The sequence below is a fragment of the Panthera uncia genome (genome assembly GCF_023721935.1).
Source record: "Panthera uncia isolate 11264 chromosome A3 unlocalized genomic scaffold, Puncia_PCG_1.0 HiC_scaffold_12, whole genome shotgun sequence".
NCBI lineage: Eukaryota > Metazoa > Chordata > Mammalia > Carnivora > Felidae > Panthera > Panthera uncia.
This window is the reverse complement of record NW_026057579.1, coordinates 33,918,829-33,943,091: the sequence shown is the minus strand read 5'-3', so window position 1 is coordinate 33,943,091 and position 24,263 is coordinate 33,918,829. Positions and strand designations below refer to the sequence as shown.

Below are 24,263 nucleotides of genomic sequence, written 5' to 3'. Positions count from 1 at the left end.
CATCTCCTTGAGCCTCAGGCTGGTTGCTCTTCGCCCCTCCATGAATACCGGGGGATTTCACCGACGGGTATGAATGAGGGGGACCACGGAAGTCGGTGGCATGCTAAGGCCAGCCCTCACCAGATCGCTAAGCCAAGCGTGACCATCGCTTCCCAAATGTGCGTTCGGGGATATCTCGCTGGCCGGCCTGAGATGCTACAGGACGACAGTATTGACACCACAAAAATGGTCAAACACGGGCTTTTTCCTTCTTCTTTTGGTCAGTTGTTAAACAGCTTCTGGCGTATCACTGGAGCCCAGCAGTAGACAGGTAGGAGGGATCCCATCCGATGCTTTGATTCCCCCCAGCCCCCCGCTTTCCTCCTTTGGATACCAAGGAGCTGGCTGGGAACTGACAGACTTCCAAGGGGAAAAATGCCCTTTACCCTTGTTGGTTGAGTGGACATATCATGGGACCAAGGCAGCTCTTCTCTCCACTGCCGTGTGTCCCTACGGCCTCACCCCAACGTCACAAGGCTGGCCAAGCCACGGGTCTTCGTCTGCGAAAAGAGGCTATAGCATGGAAGCAGCAAATGAGACAGAGCCCTGGAGGTTACGAAGCCTAGCATTTAACAGCAGACACGGTTGCTTGGGCAACAGTCCACTTTTGCCCGGGCTTTGCCAAGCTTTCCACAAGTTCTCTTCCTCCTAATTTGCTTTGATCTCCATGAGCTCTCAGAAAACCCCCCAGTGAAGTGCCCTTGAGGTCTGGAAAACCCAGGAACAAAGAGTCACTCTTCACAGAAGTGTTTTATAAGACTTGCTCAGCTCAAGACCCAAAGTGTGAGCTCAAGAGATACCGTGCGGGATCGCCTCAGAGCTCAAAGCCGCCCTCGAGTTTGTCACACACCTTCATTTGACAACTGGGGCGGCTGGGGTTTGTTCAAGGCCACGTGTGAAACTACGGTGAGAGCTAAGACCGAAAGCATCTAGCATCACAGGTGGAAACTGGGAGATATGGTTGCTTTTCATAACGTACCCACCCAAAGCATGAGGTCTGTCTGAGCCGAACTTTTCCTAGAGAATCAATGTTGCACACATCCACGCTAGCCATCCAATACCTGTTGGCCTTGCCCCGGGAGCCAGACTCTCTGGAATGGCCCATTCGGCCTTTCCTTCTGCCCCAGGCAAGAACTGGAAGGCATTTCGCAGGCCTCCTCACAGCTAGGTTCTGGATGCAAACTGGCTCGCACCAAAGGACACCATCAGCAGGCAGAGTGAGGTGGATATGATATTCCTGTAAGAGCTTCACCGCTGCTGTCAAAGAAGCAGTAGAGATATCAGCAGCAACTTTACAGTATCCGTCCTCCAGTTCCTGGGTGTTCTGATCTGGCTTCCTGAGCCCTGGACTGCAGCCTTCAGTGTGTGTGTGTGTGTGTGGCGGGGGGGGTGATTCTCCAGTGGAATCAGATGCCGCAGTACATCGTGCTTCCAGCCCTGCTCAGAGGCAGCCGCTCTCCCGATGGCCAGCTCTGTGTTCTTCTAGGATCCTGTCAGTAGCCCAGCCTAGAACCTGCTCCTTCGGCCCTTTCTAAACACCAAATCCCCTGTATTAAGACCCTTTCCACTTAACGTGTCTGTAGCGGTTTCTGTTTCCCGCAGTGAGTTCTGACTGACACACTTGCCCTTATGTCCTCAGATCCAGGCAGTTCGTGTACTTTGTAGTTTAAGGAACGGCTACCAGAAAAGTCTTGGAGTCTCTATAAAACCCTTCCTGGACTCTACGGTCGGTCCCGATACATTGCCAGGAAGGTCCTGGAGCACTACTTACTCTCCACTGGTTTTTCAGCTCACGAGCATCGAGATTCATGCGATGCTGAGCGTTCTCTTGACACGCAAGCAAATCAAATACCCACTGGTACAGACAGATCCTTCGCTAAAGGGAAATTTCAAGGGCTCAAACTACGTATATCCCACCTTAGACTTTGATGGGGAAGCCCCTCCTATAGATAGATCGATGGAGAGCTGGGGGACCATTCTCCTGCAAAACTCTGCAACTTGATTTTAAAACCAGGTCAAGGTCAGAGTGTTCCATTCTCTGGTCCACACAGAAGTCCTGTCCCGAGTCTACACGACATGTAGGGCTATGACAGATCACTCACCAGGTGGGGAAAGACAGAGTTGACCCTTACTGGGGCCGCTGGCCTCCCCTTCCCTCTGGCCCTCCCCCACAGGTACAGTGCCACAAATGCCCCCCCTTTGCCCACCAGAAGTGAGATCACCCTCAGGAAAAGCAAAACCACATGGTCCTTCACTCTCTCCCAATTTCACCTCGGTCACTGGGTTCAAGGACTGATTCGGATCATCTTCCCATTTCCACTTGGAGTTGTGTCATCAAAGACATGTGTCCAGCTGGTGAGCAGAATTAGAAACATACATCAGTCTCGATGGCAAGACAGGGAGGGACTTTCCTCAGAAGTTAGTTTCAACACTGCCCTCTAGAAGAAGAGGCAGCAAGAAAGCCATGAATGCCCACCCAGTCAATGCTCAGAAGACGAGGGGATCCGGCTCTCCCAGCCCCCCTGCCCCTGCCTCCCTTCTCTCCTCACTGCTGGTGCTGACCTGGGTGAGACCCACCCCCGTGCTCCACACCCAGATGCCCAGCACAGGGGTCTGCGGCCACCACCGCCGCCCCACCCCCCCATCAGCGGCCTGCTCATCCAGGCCTGGGCCGCGCCCCCAAGCCCCCCACAAGCAGGAGCCTCAGGGCTCACCCCGACTGTCTCCTGAATCAACTGTCTCAGTTGGGCATATTCATCCCCCACATTTCATTATGCTTTAGTTTGATTTTAATTAACTATGCTTTTATAATTGAAAAATCCATATATACACACGGCAACAAACAAGTCGGAGCGTGAGAAGATATACAATGAAAAAACAGGCTGCTTCTCCCCTCTCTGAGCCCACAGCCCGTGCCCCAGTGGCTGTTACTATCAAGAGCCCCCCACCCCTGGGGACCCTTCCAACAAGCCTTTTACATGCACAGGGCTAACACTATGGGCTGGCCAACTTAACTGCTTTTTCGGACTCTCTCTCCTTGTTGGAGTGGCTACAAAGCCAGACATTTGCTCTCCCATCCTTCCCTGCAACTGGGCAAGGGCATGTGGCCCTGTCCCGAACAAGATATGGGACTGAACTGGCCCATGGCAGGGGAAGGAGGGGCCAGGCGGCATCTGGAAAGCTCTCGATGACCAGATTATTAAAAAAAAAAAAAAAAGACAATTGCATCTGGCACTGACCAGTCCCCTTCCTCATTCCGTGAACTTGAATGTGAACTTGGCAGCTATACCAGCCACTTTAGGACCATGAGGAAATAAGTGGAAGGATTTAAAAGCCAACGTGTTTCATGCAGGTGGCCCAGGAAAGAAAGAACCCGGATCCCTGAAAACCTAGGTAAGACGCAATTACTTCCCTCCAGATGTGGGATTACAGGAGAAACATAAACCCTTATTTTTCTTTTAACCAGTATTAGTCGTGTCTTTTGTTCCTTGCGGGAAAACCCATCCTAATTGATATGATATACAAGCACTATTTGTAGATTCACTTATTGGAATAAGATACTCTGTGCTTTGCACTTGGTTTCTCCCCTCCGCAATGCATCTCTTCAATGTTTTCCATATCAATTCCTACGGGCCTGTTTTATTCTTTGCAATATGCCCAGAGTATCCCACGGTATAGATACATATTTCAGATAAACCCTGATCCCCTGCTGATGGACACTCTCATTGTCTCAGTTTTACCCTATTACAAACACTGCCTCCTCAAACATCCTAGTAGATGCATCCTTATACACATGTGGGAAGACATCTTCCCAGTAATGTACAATAATCTGTGCAATCGTTTGTTTAGAAGGGAGGCCAGTAGACCTGTCCCCTTGGATCCTGTCCTTGTTCCCACTCACCCCCTTGACTGGAAATTCTGAGGCCTCCTTCGCTCTCCCTGGGTCCACCAACACCGAGGCTCACACTTAGATTCCCCTTCCCCTTCACTCACCCCCCTGCCAGCCCTGAACCATGGAACACCCACCACCTTGGCCAAAGCCCTGGGCTCCTGCTAACCGGAGACCCAGCTTGGGTGAGTGTCTTTGGCCTTCTTCCTCTGGGGCCGAGACTCAGGCTCGCTCTAAGCAGCCCTCTCTGCAGCCCAACCCCATCCGCTCGCAGCCAAACAAGCCGTGGCCACCTGCTCTGCTCCCCCCGGCACTGCCCGGCACCCCCGGGTGCCATTTCCAGGGCCTGCCCTCCCAATCTGCCCCTTTTCTGCTCTGATGAACGGGCCCACATCACTACTGAGACCCAGTTCCCACAGGATGCTCGGTGGGCGGCCACACCCCACCGACAGCCAGGCCCCGGAGCCTGGTTTCAGCACCTGTAACCTCGGAAATTCACACCAGAAACCCAACCTCATACCCCAACCCAAATCCCACTTTCCGACAGAAGCTGACAAATACCACTGTGGGGAGAGAAGGACACAGCAAGCTGAAAAGACCCGATATCTAAGAACGAATGACACAGACGTGCGTATCTGTACACGAGTGAGAGCAAACATGCCTCACGTTCTGGCAGACCGGACTGGCTTATGATCTCCAGCTGGTGCCCAGCCAGCCAAGGTACGCTACGTGCTGAATCACATGGGGGGCTCTGCCCAGACGTGCAGGGTACGTTTTCAGTGTAAAATTTAGTGCAAAATGCCATCTTCTCTGCTTGGTAGATTGCAAAGCTCATTCTGATCTGGGGCTGGGGCTGGGGCCGGCTGCGGGACGCGCTGCCTCTGTCCTGTTCTCTCTCCCCTCCCACCCCTCGCCTCCCCCCACCGACCAACTGCACCTGAGCCCACAGGCAACGTCAGGAAGGGAATCTTGGAGACCAATCTGGTCCAGTCCCGATTTTACAGATAAGAAAACTGAGCTTCAAAGCACTGAGAAGATCACACAGTCATTAGTGACAGAGCCAGGGACAGGAAAGGCAAAGCTGTGTCTGTGAGGACCTCCCATGTGCCGGGCACGGTCTGCACGGGTCCCAGGCACACACAGCCCTCCTCTGAGCTGCACGGTGGTGTCTCCACCTCATAGATCGGAGGCTGGAGGCTGGGGTTCGAGGTCACACAGCTGGTGAGGAGTGAAACTGGGATAAATTTGACCGCCTGCCTCTCCATCCGTGTTCCTTTCACTACCCTGTGACGCCACTCTTAGGACAAGAGTGAAAACTGAAGGTCGGAGAGGAAGAGAGAGAGTGTGTGTTAAGGAAAGAAATGAGTGGTTATTATTAAACAGTGAAAATGCAAATAAAGCGCCCAAAACAGAAGCCGGCAGGTGTCGAGCGAAGCAGTTCCTTTCTTCTCAAGGAAGCCCCTGAAAACCAAATGGATGGGAGCGTGCCCCGAACACAGGAGCCAACCTGAAGGAACCTCAGCTGGACTGTCCCAGGTGAACAACAAAATAGGTAATGTGGCACAAAGCTGGAAATAAGTATCAACGGCACCCCCATAAATAAACGATTGAGTAGATACACAATGTGGAGAAGAAAGGATTCACCCTGCAGGAGAATACTAAATCATTTCTGTAAGTACTGCCCCTGGAGAGGAACCAGCCCCCCGCTTTGGGTGTGGACTGCTCTCTGCGACTTGCCTCTGAGGAGGACGACGTGGAAGGGGCACAGGGGGACTTGAGAGCGGAGACCCCTGGCAGAGGCATTCAAAGGCCACAGCGAGAGTCTCGGGCACCTGATGGGATGCTCCCTTCACATGACATCATGAAATGACACTTCACCTCTGTGGTCTTCTCTCCAAACCCTTCACCCGAGACAAACCATGAAAAGAAAGACGTCAGACAAGCCCAACCTGAGCGGCGTTCTACAAAACAGCTGACCTCAAAACCATCAAGGTCATCCAAAACGGGGAGAGTCTGAGAAACTGTCACGGGGCCGAAGAGATCCCGGAGACATGAAACCGAATGTCATGAGGGATCCCGGGGGGAAATCCTGGGGCAGAAAAAGGACCCAGGAAAAACTAGCGAAATCCCAACAACCTGCGGAGTTCAGCTCGCAGTGACGGGTGGACGCTGGGGCCTGCTGGAGACAAACACGCCGTGGCTTTGTCAGCTGTTAGCAAGGGGGGTGTGTAAATGCACAGCTTTTCTAGATGAAAGGTTTATAGTGAATAAACGCGCAGAGGCGTCTGGCTCTCCCACCAGGGTACTTGTTCTTAACCGCCCCCACATCACGCTGATGCAGAGATTTTCGTGTGGAGTCCGGGCCCGAGCACCAGGCATCCAAAGACGGTGAGGCTCCCGTGCACGACGGCGGAGACCTCTCTCCAGGCTGAGACAGGGGTTCGTCCAAGGGCTTCCCTGGAATCCAATGGGATTCTAGCCAAAATCTAGAGCTCTTACAGACCCGTCTGCACAGAACCGGCTTCCTCTCCTGCCGTCCACTCGCTCTTGGTCCTTGGTGACTCCCATTCCCGCGTCCTGGGTCGGGGCTGTAATCAGGTGCTTGCTGGGTTCAGATTTCCTCTCCGTGTGAAAATGCAAAGCGACCTGGGAGCAGGTGTCCTCTTTTATCCAGCTGGGGTCACTGTCCCCTAATGGGCCCCAAGTCTGTCTCAGTATGCACGCTCGCTCGTCGGGACTTGGCTGAGCTCCAGGCGGTCGCCCCAGGAGCGGGGGCGCCACAACAGGCCGCAGGAAGGCCCGGCCTCAGAGCCGCGCGTTGCCAGGCAGGCTGGCCCCCAGCCAGTGGGTCCCCAGATGCCATGCAACCCACACCTGAGCGGGTAAGAGAATAGGTGTGTGTAAACAGTATTTGAAAAAGAAAAGAGCTGTACAAATACAGCACTTGTTAACACAGGTGTTTATAGGTGGAATTATTTTTCCAGGGCTGCTATCTCCCGACCTTCTTTGTAAGTCCCAGCTCACACCTGCAGGGACTTTCCTACTAGGTGAAGGCTCAGAAAGGAAACGGATAGTCGGTATCGACTTCACGAAGCAGGAGGTCAGTGATCGGCTTCAGGCCGGGCTGGTTTTCACCCAGTCTCTTCCTGCTGGAGTTACTTTCATTTTTTTAACCTGCTCTAACAGGATCCGGCCTGTTCAGCACTTCCTGCTTGGCAAAGACACTGCTCGTGACCACCCGAGGGCGGCCTCAGTGAGATGTGCCTCTCACTGCCACCAGCCAGCACTGGCTGCTCTCTGGGCGTTATTCTCTTACTCATTCTCTCTCTCCGGGGAAGTCTCACTGTTTAGATTTTACGGACAAGAAAACCAAAGACACCCGTCCAAAGCCACAGAGCTAATAAGCAGAGGATTCTGGGCCGACATCGAATCGGGGCAGAAACCAAAACTTCGGCTGGGAAGGGCTCCAGACGTGTCCCCAAGACGGGTGCCCCCTGTCACCCGAGGGCACAGGGACATTCGACTTCAAATGTTATTCTGTCCCACCTCAGAGAAGACAGTAGAACTGTCAGGTGGTAACCAGTAACAGCTATTAAAAATTATGGCAGAGAAACTTAATTCCACTGATCTGCACACCTTAAAAATAGTTAAGATGGTGAATTTTGCCATTTTGAGTATTTTGCCGCAATTTAAAATCTTTATGAAAGAGAAACTTCAAACAGGATGTCCTGGTCTGTGTGAGAAGACCTGACACAAAGGAGGCGACTGGGTTTCCAGGCAGTCTGTCCGTTCTGGTGACTGCATCCGTTTGATGTTCAGAAAGAACCCTGACTTTCTCTTAGATTGGCCTTTCATTCATGCAGATGCGAGGTGAGTGTTTCCCCGTTATTTGGGGGAAGCCCTAAACGGTAAAATACCCCAAATGCAGATTCTTCAGAGCACGGTGTTAAGACCCATCTTCGAGTCTCAAAGGCAGGGGCAGGAGGAGGAGCAAGAGGGGAGGGGACACTCGGTCTGGAGGAAGGAGACCTGCCCCAGCCACACGAGCGAGGAGGAAGAGGGGGTGAGGAGACCAAAGGCCAGCCTCAGACCAGGAACGTGAGCAGAAGCAGAGCCGGGTTCTGGCCTCACCTTCTCGTCAGCGTCGGTGAGGTCAGGTGAACATGGCAGCTTGGGGGACACGGGGAGGGCTCTGTCACTGTTGGAGCGGGGCAGAAAGGGTGGGGCCGACACATGCTGCGACCAGCTGGTCCGAGGGCCCGGGGGGAAAGGCCCAGCGTGGCAACCTGGCTGGAGGTGAGCAGGAGTGAGCAGAGTACTCAGAGATGCCTGAGAGGGGCCAAGTCTCCTGCAAGTCCATGAGATGGGGTCCCAACGCTGCCGCTGGACGCTGTGTCACTCCATCTACCACCCAGGGGGAGATATTACCATTAGGTTTTAGCAGCAAAACCCTCCCCTCCATCTTGAAAAGTGAGATTCCTAGAAACTCTGTTTAAGAACCATTGTGCTATTTCCCTTCGCTCTTTGACCTCCACTCAAAAACCAGCTCTGTTTCACAGATGAAGAAACCAAGGGTCAGAGAGACACGGGGCATTCACAGGGGAGCCTGGAGAGGGAAGTCGGGCCAAGGCAGGAGGTCAGGTGTCCCGGAGCCTACTGTGAGCCTCCCGTCCTCAATGACACTGTCTCCTGGAAGAGGAGGGTCCCCATGGGCAAAAGGGGCAGTGTGGCCCTCTCCAAACCCTTCCCGTCTCCCCCTGGGCTCCCTCCCTCTGCCTCTCCCTCTGCATGGCAGATGGGCCAAGGCAGGCCAGCACACAGGCTGAGCATACGTGGAAGGTGAGCATGTGGTCTGCCCTGTCACTTGCTAGGAGGGACAGAGAGAGAGAGAGAGAGAGAGAGAAAGAGAGAGAGAGAGAGAGAGACGGGACACTAATGGAGAATTTTAAGGCTCACCACAGAGAGGCTGAAAGGTTTCCCATCTGAATCTATGACAAGTCTCGAAAAGGTGGGACGGTGCCTAACTAGACATTATTTATATACCATTCTAATTAAGACAACCTCATGACCTCTGTCACTAGGAGATGATCAGAATGTTCCGACGCATTCTCCACCCGCCACGCTGGGGGCTGTGGGCTGTATGCTGGCAACCTCCACACCAGTGGCCTTCGGAGGGACCGCACGCCCAGAGTTGAGGGCTGGGGCGGGACCCCGGCCAGCTGTGTCTCAGTTGATACGCGGACGTGTGGTGAACTCCACGTGCCGAGAAGGCGTGTCATACGAAGAAATGGATCTTTCGTCACAGCTCACCATTCCCCTTACTCCCCGTCACCCCGGTGTGCCAAATGTCCCCCCCCCACAGATGCCAATATACCCAGATTCACACCCCCCGGGGCTGGTTCCTGCCATGTGTCTGGTTTTAGACTTAGCACGGCACACTCAGTGGGCCGTATCTTCTCCTCCAGGGCCGCCGTGTTACCAGCAGTGTCCTGGGTGCCCCGTGGGTGGTTTTCACCCGTTAGCTCCTGAGCCGTACAGGGCCCTTCCAGGTGACATCTGTCTCCCCCCCCCCGCCCCCCGTCCCCCGCCCCCCGCTTCCTGCCTGGGCAAACTGTGTCTCTTCCCTGGGGCCCTGAAATCCCACCCGAGACGGCGGCCCGTGCATCAGGCATGGCTCCGAGGCCGCCCGGTAACAAACAGGCCCGGGATCCCCGGGCAACGAACCATCTCTGACGCGTTCCAGGACTGCTGGGCCGTTCACTACGACACACGACTTTTTCACCTCTCCCGGTGCTGCCTTCTCACTCGGTCACGGGGTGACGCTGGCGCCCATGAATAATCACGAAGTAAAGCGAGATAATTAATATTTAGCTTTGCCAGAGGGAAGCACTTGGGGGGAAACCGCCATTTAGTCAGAGGGGCTGAGAGCTGTCAGCTGGAGGGCAGGACGAATTAGATGCACCAGCGGCAGCCACGGGACGCGGAGAACAGCTCGTCGGCTCCAAGGTGACTTCCGCAGGACGATGGAAAGCCGAGGGGCACAGGCAGAGGCCGGCCCGCACACAGGTGGCTCTTCCACTCTCCACGCACACCCGAGGCCCCGAGGACCCGTGACCAAGGTCAGGGCCATGCCGCCGCTTGCTGACTCTCTCCCCCTCCTCTGAGCCACCAGGGGCTCAGCCTGAGCAGGGCCGCAGCGTGCTGAGTCAGAGGGACCAGGCGGGCTGATCGACTGCCACAGGCTGAGCTGTGCCCCCCAGAGTTCACACGCGGAAGCCCTCACCTCCAGGGCGACTGTATTTGAAGATAGGGCTTTGGAGAGGCAATTTGGGTGGCCTTAGGAGAAGAGACCGGAGCACTCTCTTTGTCACCTTCTCACCAGAACCTGACCCTGCCAGACCTTGATCTGGATTCCCAGCCTCTAGAACTGTGAGAATTTCTGCTGTCACACCCCACGGTCTTCAGCAATTTGTGCTCTGGAGGGCGGTCCAAGCTAAGACATCCTCCGCCTGCCCTCCCAGACCTTCAGGAAGGCCCTCTGAACAACCCCCACCAAGAGGCCCTCTGACTAGGCTTGAATACCTCCGGGGATGGGTTGCTCACTCCCATTCCTCTAGATTTGGGACAGTAGAATGGAGAGAATTAGGGCCTCTGGTCCTCAAAGTCTTGCATTCAAAGCCCCTTCGCCCCCAAGCCCACTTCTCCTCCCTCTATACATTCCTTTCCATCCTGGGGAAGGGTCTCAGTGCACACACATTCATGCCCGCCAGACTGGAGCCCCGTGTGCACTCGCCCAGCCCGTTCGCTGGTCCTGGAAATTCGGCCTCCTTTGTCCTGAGTAGCCGTGTCCCCCCCATGGCCACCTGCCCCCACCAAGCGTCACTGGCTTTCTCCAGGCATTGTGCTCTGGCCTCCTCACCTCCCCTCTCTCTACTGCCCCCAAGTCCACGCTCCAAACTGCTCTCGGGGTGAGCCTTCCAAAACACACTCCTGACCACACACGTTCCCACTGAAAGCTGTGTCTCCCCAGGTCCTGCAGGACAGCGGTCAGACTCAGCACCGTGTCCTTGGCGCCCCGTACGTGGTCCCAGGACTGGCTCCTGCAACATCGCCAGCCACCGTGTGGCTCACTGCGACCTGGGCCAGCCCCAGGCACCGCAGGCACAGGCACCCGCACCCTGGCGCGTTAGAGGGATGCACACGTGTGTTCCCGTGCACGCACGCACTGCACACGCGCGTGCACGTCCACGCACGTCCACACATCCCCCCCAGCCCTTCTGTCTGCCGCCAGCTCCTCCGACCTCCCACGATCGTGCGTGGGTCCCGGCCGCCCTGCCCTGACCGCAAGACCCGCCAAGAGTCGCTGGGTAGCTCCTCAAGTCTCCTTTCGGTCATCTGTAAAATGGGAACAAGCAAAGCCTATCTATCTCCCTGGGGAGTTATGAGCTCTCCGCGGAAGGAGCGTGGATAATGTCCTGGCACGAGGTCTGGCCTGTGCAGATTTTGATGAATGTTGCTGCCTTCTGGCAAAAAAAAAAAAAAAAAAAAAAAAAAAAAAAAAAAAAAAAAAAAAAAGCAAGCCAGCAAGCCAGGGCTATGTCTTATTGAGATCGGGGAAGTGGAAAAAGGGAAAGAAAACCAGAGGCGGCAGAGGGAGGGGGAAGCACGGCTTCGGAAGGCGACCTGAAAGGTGCGGGCACCCGCCACCGGAGACAGAACAGAGCCGTCCTTCAGAGCCCCGCTGACACAGGCTGTAATTATTCTTCTGATAATTTGGGTTAAAATATTTACACGGGGAGCACAGCTGAAACTCAAACCATAACGATTTTTTAGACTAATTTGTTCCACACGAGAACAAAATCCAAGTTGCCTCAAAATGAAAAGGAAGGAGGATATCTGTTCCCCTTCCGCCACTAAAAGACTTAAAGACAGAACCGCGTGGTGGGAGAGGGCATGCGTCTGGTGCCCAGCGGGCCACGGGCTTCTCTGAGATGCTGGGCCGAATCCTGGCGGCCGGGCCTGTTGGGGACAAGGATTTCTCCAGAGGGCTCCCGCTGTCCTTCATCCGTGGGACGGAAACAGCTCTCACAGCGTCCCCTCCCTCGTGGTGGAAGGCACCCACTCAGGGTCCCACACAGGTCTCTGCACCCGAGGACAGGGTGGAGAAGAGGAGCACGGATATGGCTTGGGAGCACAGAAGACACATGCACGGAAGACGCCAGGCAGCGAGAGAGACTGAGGGACATAGAGAAACAGAGACAGATAGAAGCTGAAAGAATGGGCTAAAAATAAAAAAATAAAAAGAGACACAGACAGCTACGGAGAGGAAAGAAGGGAGGGAGGGACAGAGAGAGAAGGGGGGGGATGGGAGAGGCCAGGGAGGGGCCCAGTTGGGCCTAATTTACCCCTCCTGCGGGGTGTGCCCACCCTCCTCGTCCAAGGGAAACTGCCCCCCGCTTTGGCTCTGGCCGCTCCAAGTGACAAGGTCAGGTCGGCCCTAGTAGTTCCGAAAAGGATGCTGTACGTCTGGCCAAGACGACGGAGAGACCAAAGTGCACTTCAGCCCCTGGCCCCTGACCATGATCTCCTTGGCGGACCGGTGGCTCCCCTCCCCCACAAAGCAGCAGACTGAGGAATGCTCTGGATGCCTCCGGGAGGAATCCCCGCGCTGAACACACGCCAGCCCTGGACATCCATCCACCGTCCTTCCCAGGTACTAATTACAACTCAGGACGGCAGTAAGGTTAGCAGCCGGCCGCAGAGACAAATTCCAAGAGGCGCGCAAACTGGGCGACACATTCGGGTTTTTTTTTTTTTTTTTTTTTTTCATTCAAAAGAGACCGGAGGAAAAGAAGCCCCCGTCAGTCCCTGCCTGGTCCCTAAGGCTCAGCAAGAAGAACGCTCTTCCTTGGGAATCCGGGTCCGGCTGCGGTGGGGCAGGGAGGACGCAGAACCGGGCGGGAGCGGGAGGACTCCGTCCCGCAGCCTGAGAATCGGCATCTGGCTTTGGGGCTGGAGCTTAGTCAGCACCAAGGAAGGGCTGGCAGCCAACAGGGGGAGGCAGGCGCAGGGCCCTTAGGGGCTGTGAGGGGACATGGAAAGGCCTCGGAGGACAGCCTGGCACACAAGAGCTCAGCAGACCCCCGGCAGCCAGGGGAGAGCGCCTCCCTCCCAGCCGCCGAAGAAACGGAGCGTGCTGACACCTTGATAGTGACCTCCAGCCTCCAGAAGCCGGAGATCACGGGCCTCTGCCGGCTACGCCACTCTGAGCTATGTCGTCGCGGCTGCCCCAGCGACCAACACAAGTGCCCGGGAGCTACAATGGCACCTGTTTTACAGGTGAGGACGCGGGAGGTCTGGATCACTGAGACCTTTTCGCCAAGGTTCCTCGACCCGAGCGGGGCCGAGTTCTGGGCACCAACCCGCACGCCGCGGTGCACCGCTGACCCTGTGAACTTCAGCAGGGCGCTCGTCCCGTGACCTCCGTGAGTATGAGGCATCCAGTCCAGGCCAGCTGGGAAATGCACTTGACCCCTGGCCATGGTCACCCCCTGAGGAAGGAGCTGAGTCAGTGGCCCCCTGCTCTCCGCCGGGTGGAAGGGGAGCCGGAGGCACTATCTCAACAAGCGATCAGGACCTAGTTCCCCCGCTCGCAGAGCTCTGGGAGGTTTCTTCAACTTCTGCCACTTCCCCACTTTTTCCCCTTTCGTACCCACCCTTCTGCCCTGCGTGGTTGCTAATTAACCCCTGACAGTAGCAAAGCCTGGCTTGGGGGTCCGCGGAGCCGCCTAAGGCCAGCCGGGCCCGGCCCGGAGGGAGGGGCCCCTGCCGAGGGATTTGGGGGCAGCAGGGACAGCCCGGGCCTGGAGCCGCCAGGGGTATATGAAACCTCCCCTCCTGGGGTGGGGGTAGGGGGCGGGTGCTCCTCAAGAGTCGTCCTGAGTCAGCATCCTGGAGGGAGTGAACCCAGATGGCGACCTTGCTCTGCTGGATTCTTTCCTTCCCCTCACCTCCCAGAGAAAGGTCAGAAGAGGGGGTAAGATAACCGAGGGGGGTCTCACCTAGTTACTCACGCAGACGGGTGCCGTCTGCTGCGCCTCGGGAAGGTGCCGGGGAAGTGGGTGAGTGCCAAAGAGCAGCAGGGCGCTCCCCGAAACACGCTCAATTCATCCCAACCCAGGGCACTTGCTGGCAGACGCGTGTGTCACTGGGGCAGCAGCAGGCACGTGGTCTTGCGGAACCAAAAACGCACGTGTTACATGTGTTATTCCCTCCAATCCTCGCGGCAACCCCACGAGGTGGAAGCTGTCGTGTTCAGGGGCGCCTGGGTGGCTCGGTCGGTTGGGCGTCCGACGTCAGCTCAGGTCATCATCTCACGGTTCGCGGGTTCGAGCCCCACGTCAGGCTCTGAGATGGCAGCTCGGAGCCTGGAGCCTGCTTCGGGTTCTGGGTCTCCCTCTCTCTCTGCCCCTCCGCCACTCACTCTCTCCCCCTCTCTCTCTCAAAAACAAATAAACGTTAAAAATTAAAAAAAAAAAATAATAAAGCTGTCGTGCTAATACACAGATGGGGAAACTGAGACTGGGGCTGGCTGGGTAGCTGGGCGGGAATTCAAGCCTGAGGGACTCCCAGAAGCACAATGCACCTGTCACAGACGGGATGGGTCACGACCGACCCACCGGAAGGCAGCACCTAGCCACTGCCAGGAATGTCCTCCAGGGAGCTCCCATGGCTAATGAGCTCAGAGCCAACCCCGCTGGCGAATCCCGCCTCCCCTCCGCCCCCCCCCCCCTTACCTCTAACCCAGCCCTGGGCCCGAGCAGCCTGAGCCAGCTTCCTGTGCTCTGCCCAGAGCAGAAGACAGAGAACCACCCACTCGACACCCATTCTGCAAAAACCCTCGTGTTCCTGCAGACGTAACCATCATCCCTCAGACTCAGCTTCCCCCAAACTTCCCTCCTGCTTCTAATTTTCCAGCCTTTACTAATCTCTGGGGGCAGCGGTCTGGGGGTGGGAGGCAGGTGGGAGGCAGAGAGAGCCCGCTGTGGAAGTTGGCAGGCGTCACCGGGCTCCCCCCTCTCCCTGGAATGAGACAGAATGAGACGGTACACGGTCCTGCTCAGTGCTGGGAAACAGCCTGCCATGAACAGGCCCAGACCCTGCGGTGCCCAGGCGAGCCCTCCGCCCTGTGCGTCCAGCCCTGCTCTGCCCTTGGCCCCTATACCTCGGCTCTATTTCTCTCCACTTCGCAGTTCCCCACGGTCCATACGGATCTAGAGCCTCTCTGCCTGGCCCCCTGCCTTCCCGGCTCACACTGGGCCCTCTGCAAAACCGGCTGGGTGTCCTGCCCTCCGTCCGGGTGTTAGCCACCATCTGGGCCCTGAGAGGTCACTCTGAGACCCTGTCTGAGTCGGGTGGGCCCTTGACGTCTCTGACCTACTCAACTTGGGACCCAGAGATCAGGACAAATATCCCTCCTGTTTCCTGGTTGGGAGCAGGGGGACGTATGTCACTCAGAGCAGAGCAACAGTCTAACCGAACTCAAGATAGGTAACATCTATCGGTTCCCTGCAATCTGCAAGCCTGTCACTCTGCCTGCAAAGATTAGATTAGTGAGGACCCGGTCATCATAAATCCAACTCGAGATAACTCATATCTGGTTGTCTTCTGTCTGTGCCCGTAGCGCCCATGACACAAGCTTCGCCGGCACTTTTTCAAGTGTAGAAGGAGCGGCAGGCCTCTCCTTTGCAAGGTCCCTCGGGGTCTCGGCCTCCACACCATTAGCTCTCACCCAAGGGCCTTTCGGGTTCCCAAGATGGCGGCCCAAGCCTTCGGGGACCTCCCATTGGCTGGTCATCGTCGTTTCCTCTGGGTTTTCTGGACAGGCTCCCGGTCGAACGTGTCTCTCGCATTTCTTCTCTTCCTCCCGACTGAAACTCCACGGCAATACAGGCCCCACCCCACCCCCACCCCGGTCCTGAACCCCCTTCCCAGAAGTGGTCATTGGACAGGATTAAACGGTGAATGCTTGTGTCTCGCTGGCATTTTACGCACTTGGGAGAAATGAATAAAGACATGGTCTTTTAATGCAGGAGAGCAGAGCAGCGTCTCTGGCTGGCGTCTGACAGCCAGGTCTCCCCCTCTGGGAAAACACGCCAGCCAGGTTCCACGGGTGCCTCCTGCCAGTCAGCACCCCAGAAGCGGCCCGACTTCAGTCTTAGAGGTGGCCGAACCCCGAGAGCTCACACAGCCCCTCGGCCATTCTAGCGGACGTCTCCAAAGCCAGAAGTCCCCCGAGAAGTTTCCGTTTCAATCTGAGTTCCCCGAGTGCCCCATCAGGGTTTGCTTCCCAAGCTGGCGCTCCTCGGATGGGGGCCAAATCTCCACAGGGGCAAGCGCCCAGGGCCTGGCTGGGCAGCCCACAGGGGAGCCGGCCTGCCCGCACCCCCTGACCGCTCCGCTCGCTAACATGAGCTCAGCTGTCTTTCTCCCCAGCGCCAGCCTGGGAAGCACAGGTCTAACTCAGGCAGAGGCTGGCCTCTTCTAAGGGGTTGTCGTCTGCAGCCTGACTCCTGGACATGAAGGGGCAGGAGGCGAAGTAGGCGTCCTCGCTGGGTGGGAGGTTCAACCTGGGGGCGCCTCCAGTCAGGGTTCTGGAACTCTCCAAGGAGACATGGGATGGGTGTTCGTGAACCAGCCAGCCCCCCCACCCCCCACCCCTGGCCTGGCCCCTCCTGCTGGTGAGCCACTCCCCGGGGCCTGGGCTCCCCAAGGCCTCCTCGGATGAGAAGAAGAATCCAGAGCCCTTAAGCAGAGAGCAGACCCCATCAGAGTGGGCTTGAACATTCCTTATCTTAAACACATCCCAATGCTTCATTCTGTGACTCACTTTTGTCAAGCCTCCTCCTGCCCAGAGCCTACAGCAGGTGAATGCCTCGAAAGTTTAACATTCTCCCCTGCTCCCTAGAAGCTCCCTCTTGCCTCCCCTTCCCTCTCTCTGTGTTGCTCAGCCAGTCCTTCCCCCTCTCTCCCTCTCCCTCCCTCTCTCCTCCCTCTCCCTCTTTTTTCTCTCCCTCCCTCTCTCCTTCCCCCTCTCTCTCCTTCCCTCTCTCTCCCTTCCTCTCTCCCTTCCTCTCTCTTCCTCCCTCTCTCTCCCTCCCTCTCTCCTTCCCTCTCTCTCCCTTCTTCTCTGCCTCTCTCTCTCCTACTCTCTCTCCTTCTCTCCCTTCCTCTCCCTCTCCTCCTCCCCCTCTTACCCCCTTTTCTTTGTTTCTCCTTCTCTGCCTGGGGGCCCCTACTTTCATGGACCCTCTCCCCAAATGAATGTCCCAATATCTACAAATATTAACTTCATTAATTTGGGAAGGATTTATCAGTGCAGAGGTTAATTATCTCTCCCTGACATGTTTTTACCGAATACATCTGGGTGACAAAATTAATTTCCTCATTAGCTATTTTTAAAAGTGGAACAAGCTAAGGGGGAAATTGGTGCAGGGAGACTGTGCAGAGTGAGCTGTTCCGGCCCGGGCCGCCCCAGGCTCTGTCCCAGCTCCCCTCCCAGAGGCGCCCACTCAACCACGGGAGCAAGGAGCACTGGGGGGGGGCTCAGGCGGAGGTGCCTCCAGAGGGAAGGCCTGTGGGGAGACCTGACATCTGAGGTCTGGGTCCCAGGAGCTCCAGAGAAACAGACTCCAGGGAGAGGCCCAGAACCCACAACCCAGACTCCAGGACACGCCCCCCCCCCCCCCCACCCCGGGCTGCTCCAGGCCTCCTCCCCGTCCCATGAGGGTACCTCCTATGTGGACACCCAAACCATGTTTCTTCTGAGCAGAGTAAGATTAGCAGATAGAGACAGAGATACGTCCAAAGAGTTCAAGCTCCATGACCTGTTCTGCGGAGCCCAGGAAGCCCGACCTCGTTACCCCGAGGGGCCACAGGGCCGGCTCCCTCATGGTGACCTGAGAAGCCAGACCCCTGCGCTTACACTGGAGGCTTCTGGCCCAGATGCCCCAGCAGAGAGGCCCGCGCGGCCTGCACTGAGGGGAGGCTCCCTCAGCGAGGAGGGAAGGAACACGCGCCTCCAGGAATTCAGAGCGTGGACGTCTCAGACCGTCATGTGGGGGCTGGTGGTGTCAGCAGCTGAGAGCCACGGGACCCTGGGCCAGTCACTCAACTTCTGTGGCCTCAGTTTCCTCCACTGTGAAGGACACTAGCTGCCCCGCTGCCTTAAACCGTCTGGAACCTGCCACTTCACAGATCCCAGGAGCCCCCCAGCCACCAGATTCCATGGCCGTCCAGCCGCTCCTGGCCCACAGTAACCCCCCTCCCTTCCAGGATAGCCTTGCCCTCACTCTGGGCCCATGTCACCCATCAGCGGTGCCTTTCCCAGGACAGAGGCCGCCAGAACTTGGAGACATGGCAAGAGGCAGAGTCCAGGACCTCACTGAGCCAGCCCAGCACCCACACCGGCACCTTCCAGGCTGGCAGGCAAGTGCTTTGAGCCTCATCCTAGAAGAGAAGAAAAAGGACACGCCGGGATCAGACACTGCCATGGGCCAAAGCCAGGTCAGACCCAGGAGCGAGCCCCTTCCTCCAAGCCCAGACCTCAGTGGGGGTCCAGCTCGGGGCCATCAGCCCTGTCCTTTCTAGGAAATAAGGCAGCGTGGGACTCGGTGCTCGTACAAATCCCGAATTTCCTGTTTCCGTGAACTGAGACACACACACACAACGGCCACTTCTGACCTAGCCTGGAGACACGGCCATGCTGCAGCAATGCCAGGAACAGGAAAAACCAGACCCAGGGAGCTATCTGAATGTCACAAGCTGTCAGCCTGGGGCAGGAAGGGGACCGGCTGCCAGCACCTCCCTTCCCAGGCTTTATCTCCTGTGCAGTCGGGCCAGCCTTTCTCACGGCCACCTCTTCCTCCTGAGGGCAGGAGGATCCTTGGCACCCGGTGGCCCTCCGCCCTCCCCTAGGCTTCTGGCAAACAAGGACCCCACGTGGATTTGTGCTAAATGACAGAGAGGGGCCCCCACGGGCACCAGCCCCTCCCAAGAACAGGCCCTGGGCTACCCCAGACTTCCAGGCCCCCTTGTAGGGGGCAGGAGTCCCGAAGGGGGCAGCGCTGCGGCCAGCCCGGCCTGGGGGTGGGGGCGGGGAGCAGGCTTCTGGGCACGGCACTGCCCCCATTTGCTGAGCCTGAGGGTGGAGGGAGTAGCAGGGCCCGGAGAAGACTTCCCAGAGGACATGGAAAGGAGCTGGGCTCTGAAGGATGAAGAGGAGTCTGCCGAGTCGACTAGAAGGGAGGACAGTGCACAGAGGGAGGAGCATTTGCAGAGGCCCCGGGACTTGGAAAGGGGCCCGCCCCGCTGGGGAACTCGAAGTTGCTCTGGGCTGCGAGCACGTTCACCTCAGAGGCAGAGCGAGGCTGCGGGTCAGGAGCCGCCCTTGCAAGGCAGTGCAGACGCCCGGCCGGAGCTGGGAGAGCCACCGAGAAGCTTGCCCTGGAAACCAGGGAGCTTCTCATGGCCTCGCTTCCTCGAAGAAACACAGTGCAGACCGTGTCCGGTACATTCTCAGAAAACCTCGGGGAGCACACTGCAGGGTCTGACGTGTCCCTGGTGCCCCGGGTCCTCCCAGGGAAGTGGCTTGCCCACGAGGTTTTGTGGAACCAGGAAAATTCGACCTCGCCCCGTTTTAGAGATGGAGAAACCGAGATAGAGGGAGGCTGTGCATCAGGAAGTCCGTGCCTGTGCCGGGAATAGCACTCCCGTCGCCCTGGACTCCCACGCTTGGACCACACGCTTTTGATGTGGGTGCAGCAGCTGCAGGCGTTTTCCTGCGAATGCACCTGGTCGCCCGTGTCACGTCCAAATGTGGGCATCCGGGTGCCGCGAGGTGCCCTACCTGAAATGCCGTCCCCCCTTCTGACGGTGGCAGACAGTCGGGCCAACCCTAGGGCCAGAAAGGAGACGCAGCCGAGCAGAGCCCTGCGTGGCTGCGGGACCAGGGCCCTCGTTCTTGGAGCTCGATTTGCTGAATGCACAGCATCTCCCCCGCTGAAGACCGGAGCGAGCAGGGCGCCCAGCATTCCTGTGCAGGATAAAGGCCGTCTGTGCTGAGCTGCACTGAAATGGGGCTTTCCCCAGAGGGTCCTGGGGGCGGTGATGCTTCCCAAGGGCTCACCTCCCGCTCTGCTCCCTGGGGGGCGACGGAGGGGGCGTCCGTCTTTGAAAGAACAAATCCTGCTCGGCTCACTTCCTCGGCATTGCCCACGGCTGTTCCCGCCAGCAAGTGCGGAGAGCAGGTCACCAGAGCGGGGCCTTCCAGAGCTGGTCGTGCCCGTGCGCAGTGGGGCTTGTCAGCCACCCCCAGGAAGCGCGGGTTTCGAAAGCCAAGGTTCCCTTGTCTTCTGGGCATTGTGTCTTTTTGAGAGGAAAAAAGTAAAGCTTTGCTCGGTAATTTTGTGCTCAGTCCAAAGGCACGTTGCTTTGGAAAGTGGTCAGATTCTGCATTTGTTGATTTCAGAATCCAAAAATATGGCAATGGAGAGAAGGGAGGGATGCTTTTTAGGATTTAAGATATTTTCTCAGACACACTTTAAACATGATTATAGCTTGAAATATTAGTGGTATATGGATCCTCGGCTCAACAGAGAGCTTCTGCTGGCCTAAGTGTACGAGGCATTCCTGGGGTGATTACGGTGTTCACGTCACTCACGAGACAAAAACCCTTCGATGGTGCCCCAGGGTCTTCAGATGCAATAATCACCATTGTCCATTTAGACTCTAGAGAGGGCTGTGCTCAGTACTCTGCACGTATTACCTCCTTTAAGGCTCAACACAGTCATCAAAGGAAGTATCATTAAACCCACTATACAGATGAGAACACTGAGGCTTAGCACGGAGCCCTGTCTGAGCTTCCGGCACTGTACGCTGTCAGACCTGGGATGAGTCCCAAGCCCCCCAAGGCCATTCTCTGCACACCACCACCACCACCACCCTCTCTCCATTTTCTCCCGCCCCTTTGTCTAATTCCCACCATGGATGAAATCATCCCCAAATCACCTACGACTCCAGTCAGCCCCTGCTCACTCCTCCCCAGCCCCCCAGGCCCAGGTCAGAAGAGGGAGCTTCTCCAGATCAGGTGACATGCTGTCTCCTCCAGAGCAGGACCCCTGAGAGTAGGTTTGGGCTCCGGCTGCCAGGCAGTGCCTTGCTGGGTCCAGCACAGAGCCCAGTCGACCCGGGAGGAGGCAAGAAATAGGCACCGAATGAACAGCTCCATTCAGCACTGGGGGACTGTTTTCCTTCTTCACAAACCACATTGTCAAGAAAATTAATAAAATCTACTACGAAAGTCATGCTTGAATGCAAAACAGGACCACCTGGAGAGCCAAGTAAAACCCACCCCCCCTCCCCCCCCCCCCCCTCCCCCCCCCCCCCAGCGTCAGAGGTTCTGGCCCCACCGGCCTGCAGGGGCGCCGGAGATCCTGCACTTCTCCAGAGCTCCCAGGTGCTCCCTCAGCAGGTTCTGGCCTGGCCCCGCCCCCCGCCACGCCCGCTCCCTTGCCTTGAGCTTATCCTTAGGAAGAAATGCTCTAGACAACCAAGACACTCGACTACACGCGTACCCCACATCCTGGTCAACTTCGAAACTCTGGCCCACAACGTTAAAAAAAAAAAAAATTCATGAACCCATTCTCCGTTTTCTAGTTGAAGGAGTCATTTGTGACAGCGGGGAATTTTGCTCTGCATTTATAGAAATGCCAGGAAGTAAAATTTTCAGGGTGACTGTGATATCCCAATCCGGGGCCCTGGAAACTCACCACAGTTACGCCTCGGGGACCCGGGGCTGCCCGTGACAGGGGTGAAGCCCAGCCTAGAGGAACGCTCTGACTTCTCACGACACGCTACCATTGATTTTGGCTCGGGCACATTCGGGGGGTGGAGGTGGGGGGGGGGGGGGGGGGGGGGAAGCCCTGCCAGCGCACACGCACGCACACGCGTGCACGCGCGCAGGCATGCACGCCAGCTTTCGGTTGGCGATGAGTGTGTGGGCCTTCTGGGCGGCGGCGCCGGCGCGGCCCGGGGAAGGCCCGGACACAGAGGCGGGGCGTCCCCCTGCGCCCCTCGGACCGGGTCAGCGCCGCGCCGGGGAATCACGAAGCCCGGGCCCCTTCCCAGTTACTGTAGCCCGCGGGGCTAGAAAACCAGTAGCAGCTGGCAGGAAATGGGTAGGAGCACTGACCACAGATAAACTGTAGGACTCCGCAGAGCAGCGGCAGATTGACTCCGGGACAGGAAGCGGCGCCAGCGGGCCTCGGCCCCACGCCCGCTCCCGGGGCGCTCCCGGGCCACCGCCGGCTGCACACGCCCGATAATGCTCGGCGACACGGCTGGGGGGTCGCGGGGAAGTGAAGGGCGAGGCCAGCCGGGCACGGGCCCCCACCCCGGGGAGGAGCAGCGGGGTCAGAGGGACGGAGGGGCACTGAGAAAACCCCGGGGCTGCGAGTTCCAGGGGCTTCTGTCACCGGCGGAGGTGGGGAGGGCAGTGGTTCTGATGATCACACCCTTGGGATCCAGTCAGCTGAAGCCCATGTGCTTCGTAAACCTGGGTCCCTGCAGCAAAAACAGCCAGCTGGCAGGAGGAGAGAGGCCAGGCCCACGGAGAGTGCGTGGGGGGGAAGTGCTGAGTTACAGGCCCACGTTATCGAAAAGTCCCCCAGCACTGTGGGCCATTCAAAGGACAGACCCTCTGAAGTTCATGATAGAGAAAATAATAGCCAGGTGCTGTACCAGGTCCCTCCCACTCTTGACTGCTCAGACACCCTCAGAAGTAGGTCAGATTTCCCCCCATTTTACAGGCGAACAGACTGAGGCTCAGGGGATTACGTACACCTTGCCCTGGCAGCACCCAGAGTCACGACCTGAGTGCAGTCTCTGCGCTGTGCGCCCGGTGAAATAGCCTCTATTCACAGAGAGCCTGGAGGTGTGGAGGTGAGGGAAGGAGGGCAGGCGAGCAAAGCCCCCAGCTGAGTGCCTGCGGTCAGTGTTTAATGACATCCTCCCGGGGCCGGGCCCACCCCGCCCAGCGAGAAGGGGCCCAGCCTCTTTGCACTCCCCAGAAAAGACCCAGGGGTCCTTCCAGAGACCTGTGGACCTCGCTTCTCTGCAGCAGGCTTCCTGAGGAGCTGCGGTGGAAGCTGTCATACGTGCAGTGGAACTTGAGAACCAGACTGCAGCCCCAGGGGGTGGGGCTTAGCTGAGAAGGGCTGGCTGGAGCTCTCCAGGGGCCTTCCTCGGCTCTCCCTGCAGACAGCAGTGCTGGGGGAGCGGGGGTGCCCTTCCAGGGGCTGAGAAGCCGCTAGGGGCACCTGCCCCTCTGGCAGGAGCGGCCCGTCTGCTGGCACTGAGGCCAGCTCTCAGGGTAGCAAGACAGGAGTTCAGCTGGGCGACTGACTCACCCTTGTTCCTGGAACTGTCTGAAGGCGGGAGAGGATGCTGTGGGTAGGTTCTAACTGTATCATCTGGGCTGGGGCCGGTAGCAGATGGTCCTTACAAAAAAAAAAAAAAAAAAAAATACTTCCATGTGGGCTTAAAATAGCACAGCACTCACCATCAGCTGAATGGGGAAATGTATGGGCCAGTCCGTCACGTGGGGGTGGGCGCGGCCGGCTGCAGGTTGGGACACGGGGCCGGGGCTCCAGCCTCTGTGGCCGAGGCGTGGAAGGCAAAAAAGGGAAGCCTCGGGCACCCGCTGTCTGCCTGGCCTCGTGTGAGGCAGGTGGCGGGGCGGACGCAGCCCCGCTCAAGCCCCACGACAGTGCTGACCCCAGGAGCCCCAGGGCCACAGCGAGGACCTTGAGCCTGGAGCGCACACAAGGCAGCCTCGGGGGCAGCAGAACGCAGAAGCGAGGCTGTCTCGGGGCTGCAGAAAATCTCAGAACTGCCACTCACCATCCGTGTGCTCTGGGGCACCTCCCCCGCTTCCCCTCACTTTGTTTACCTATAAAGCGTGGTCACATCATCCCGGGAGGGTAGAGGGTCCCTACCAGGAGCCCCACACAGGCAGGTGCTCTCCGAATGAATGCACAGCTGGGAGGGCCGGGCTCACTCCCTGAGGCATGAGGCCGTCCTCAGCCTCTCTCCCCTCTCACGTGTCCTTACTTAAACCATGCTGCATTCTGGCAAGTGAGAGTGGCACGCTCTGGGCTGACGCCGTGCGGGCGCACACTCAGAGGGGAAGAAGGTGACAGGAAGGGACCCACAGGCCGCGCGTGTGACCGGCAGAGAAGGCGGCACTCAGCCTGGTGGCTGGAGGCCCCGACTCTCT

General features: G+C 57.6%; 1 long non-coding RNA gene across 1 annotated transcript; it reads right to left on the bottom strand.

The window, feature by feature from the left end:
• On the bottom strand, positions 1–23,808 carry LOC125937708 (uncharacterized). Its single transcript, XR_007462478.1, has 3 exons — positions 23,395–23,808; positions 2,311–2,391; positions 1–1,293 (listed from the first exon to the last, which is right to left on the bottom strand). It is a non-coding gene; the product is annotated as an uncharacterized LOC125937708 (long non-coding RNA).
• Positions 23,809–24,263: the final 455 nt, after the last annotated feature.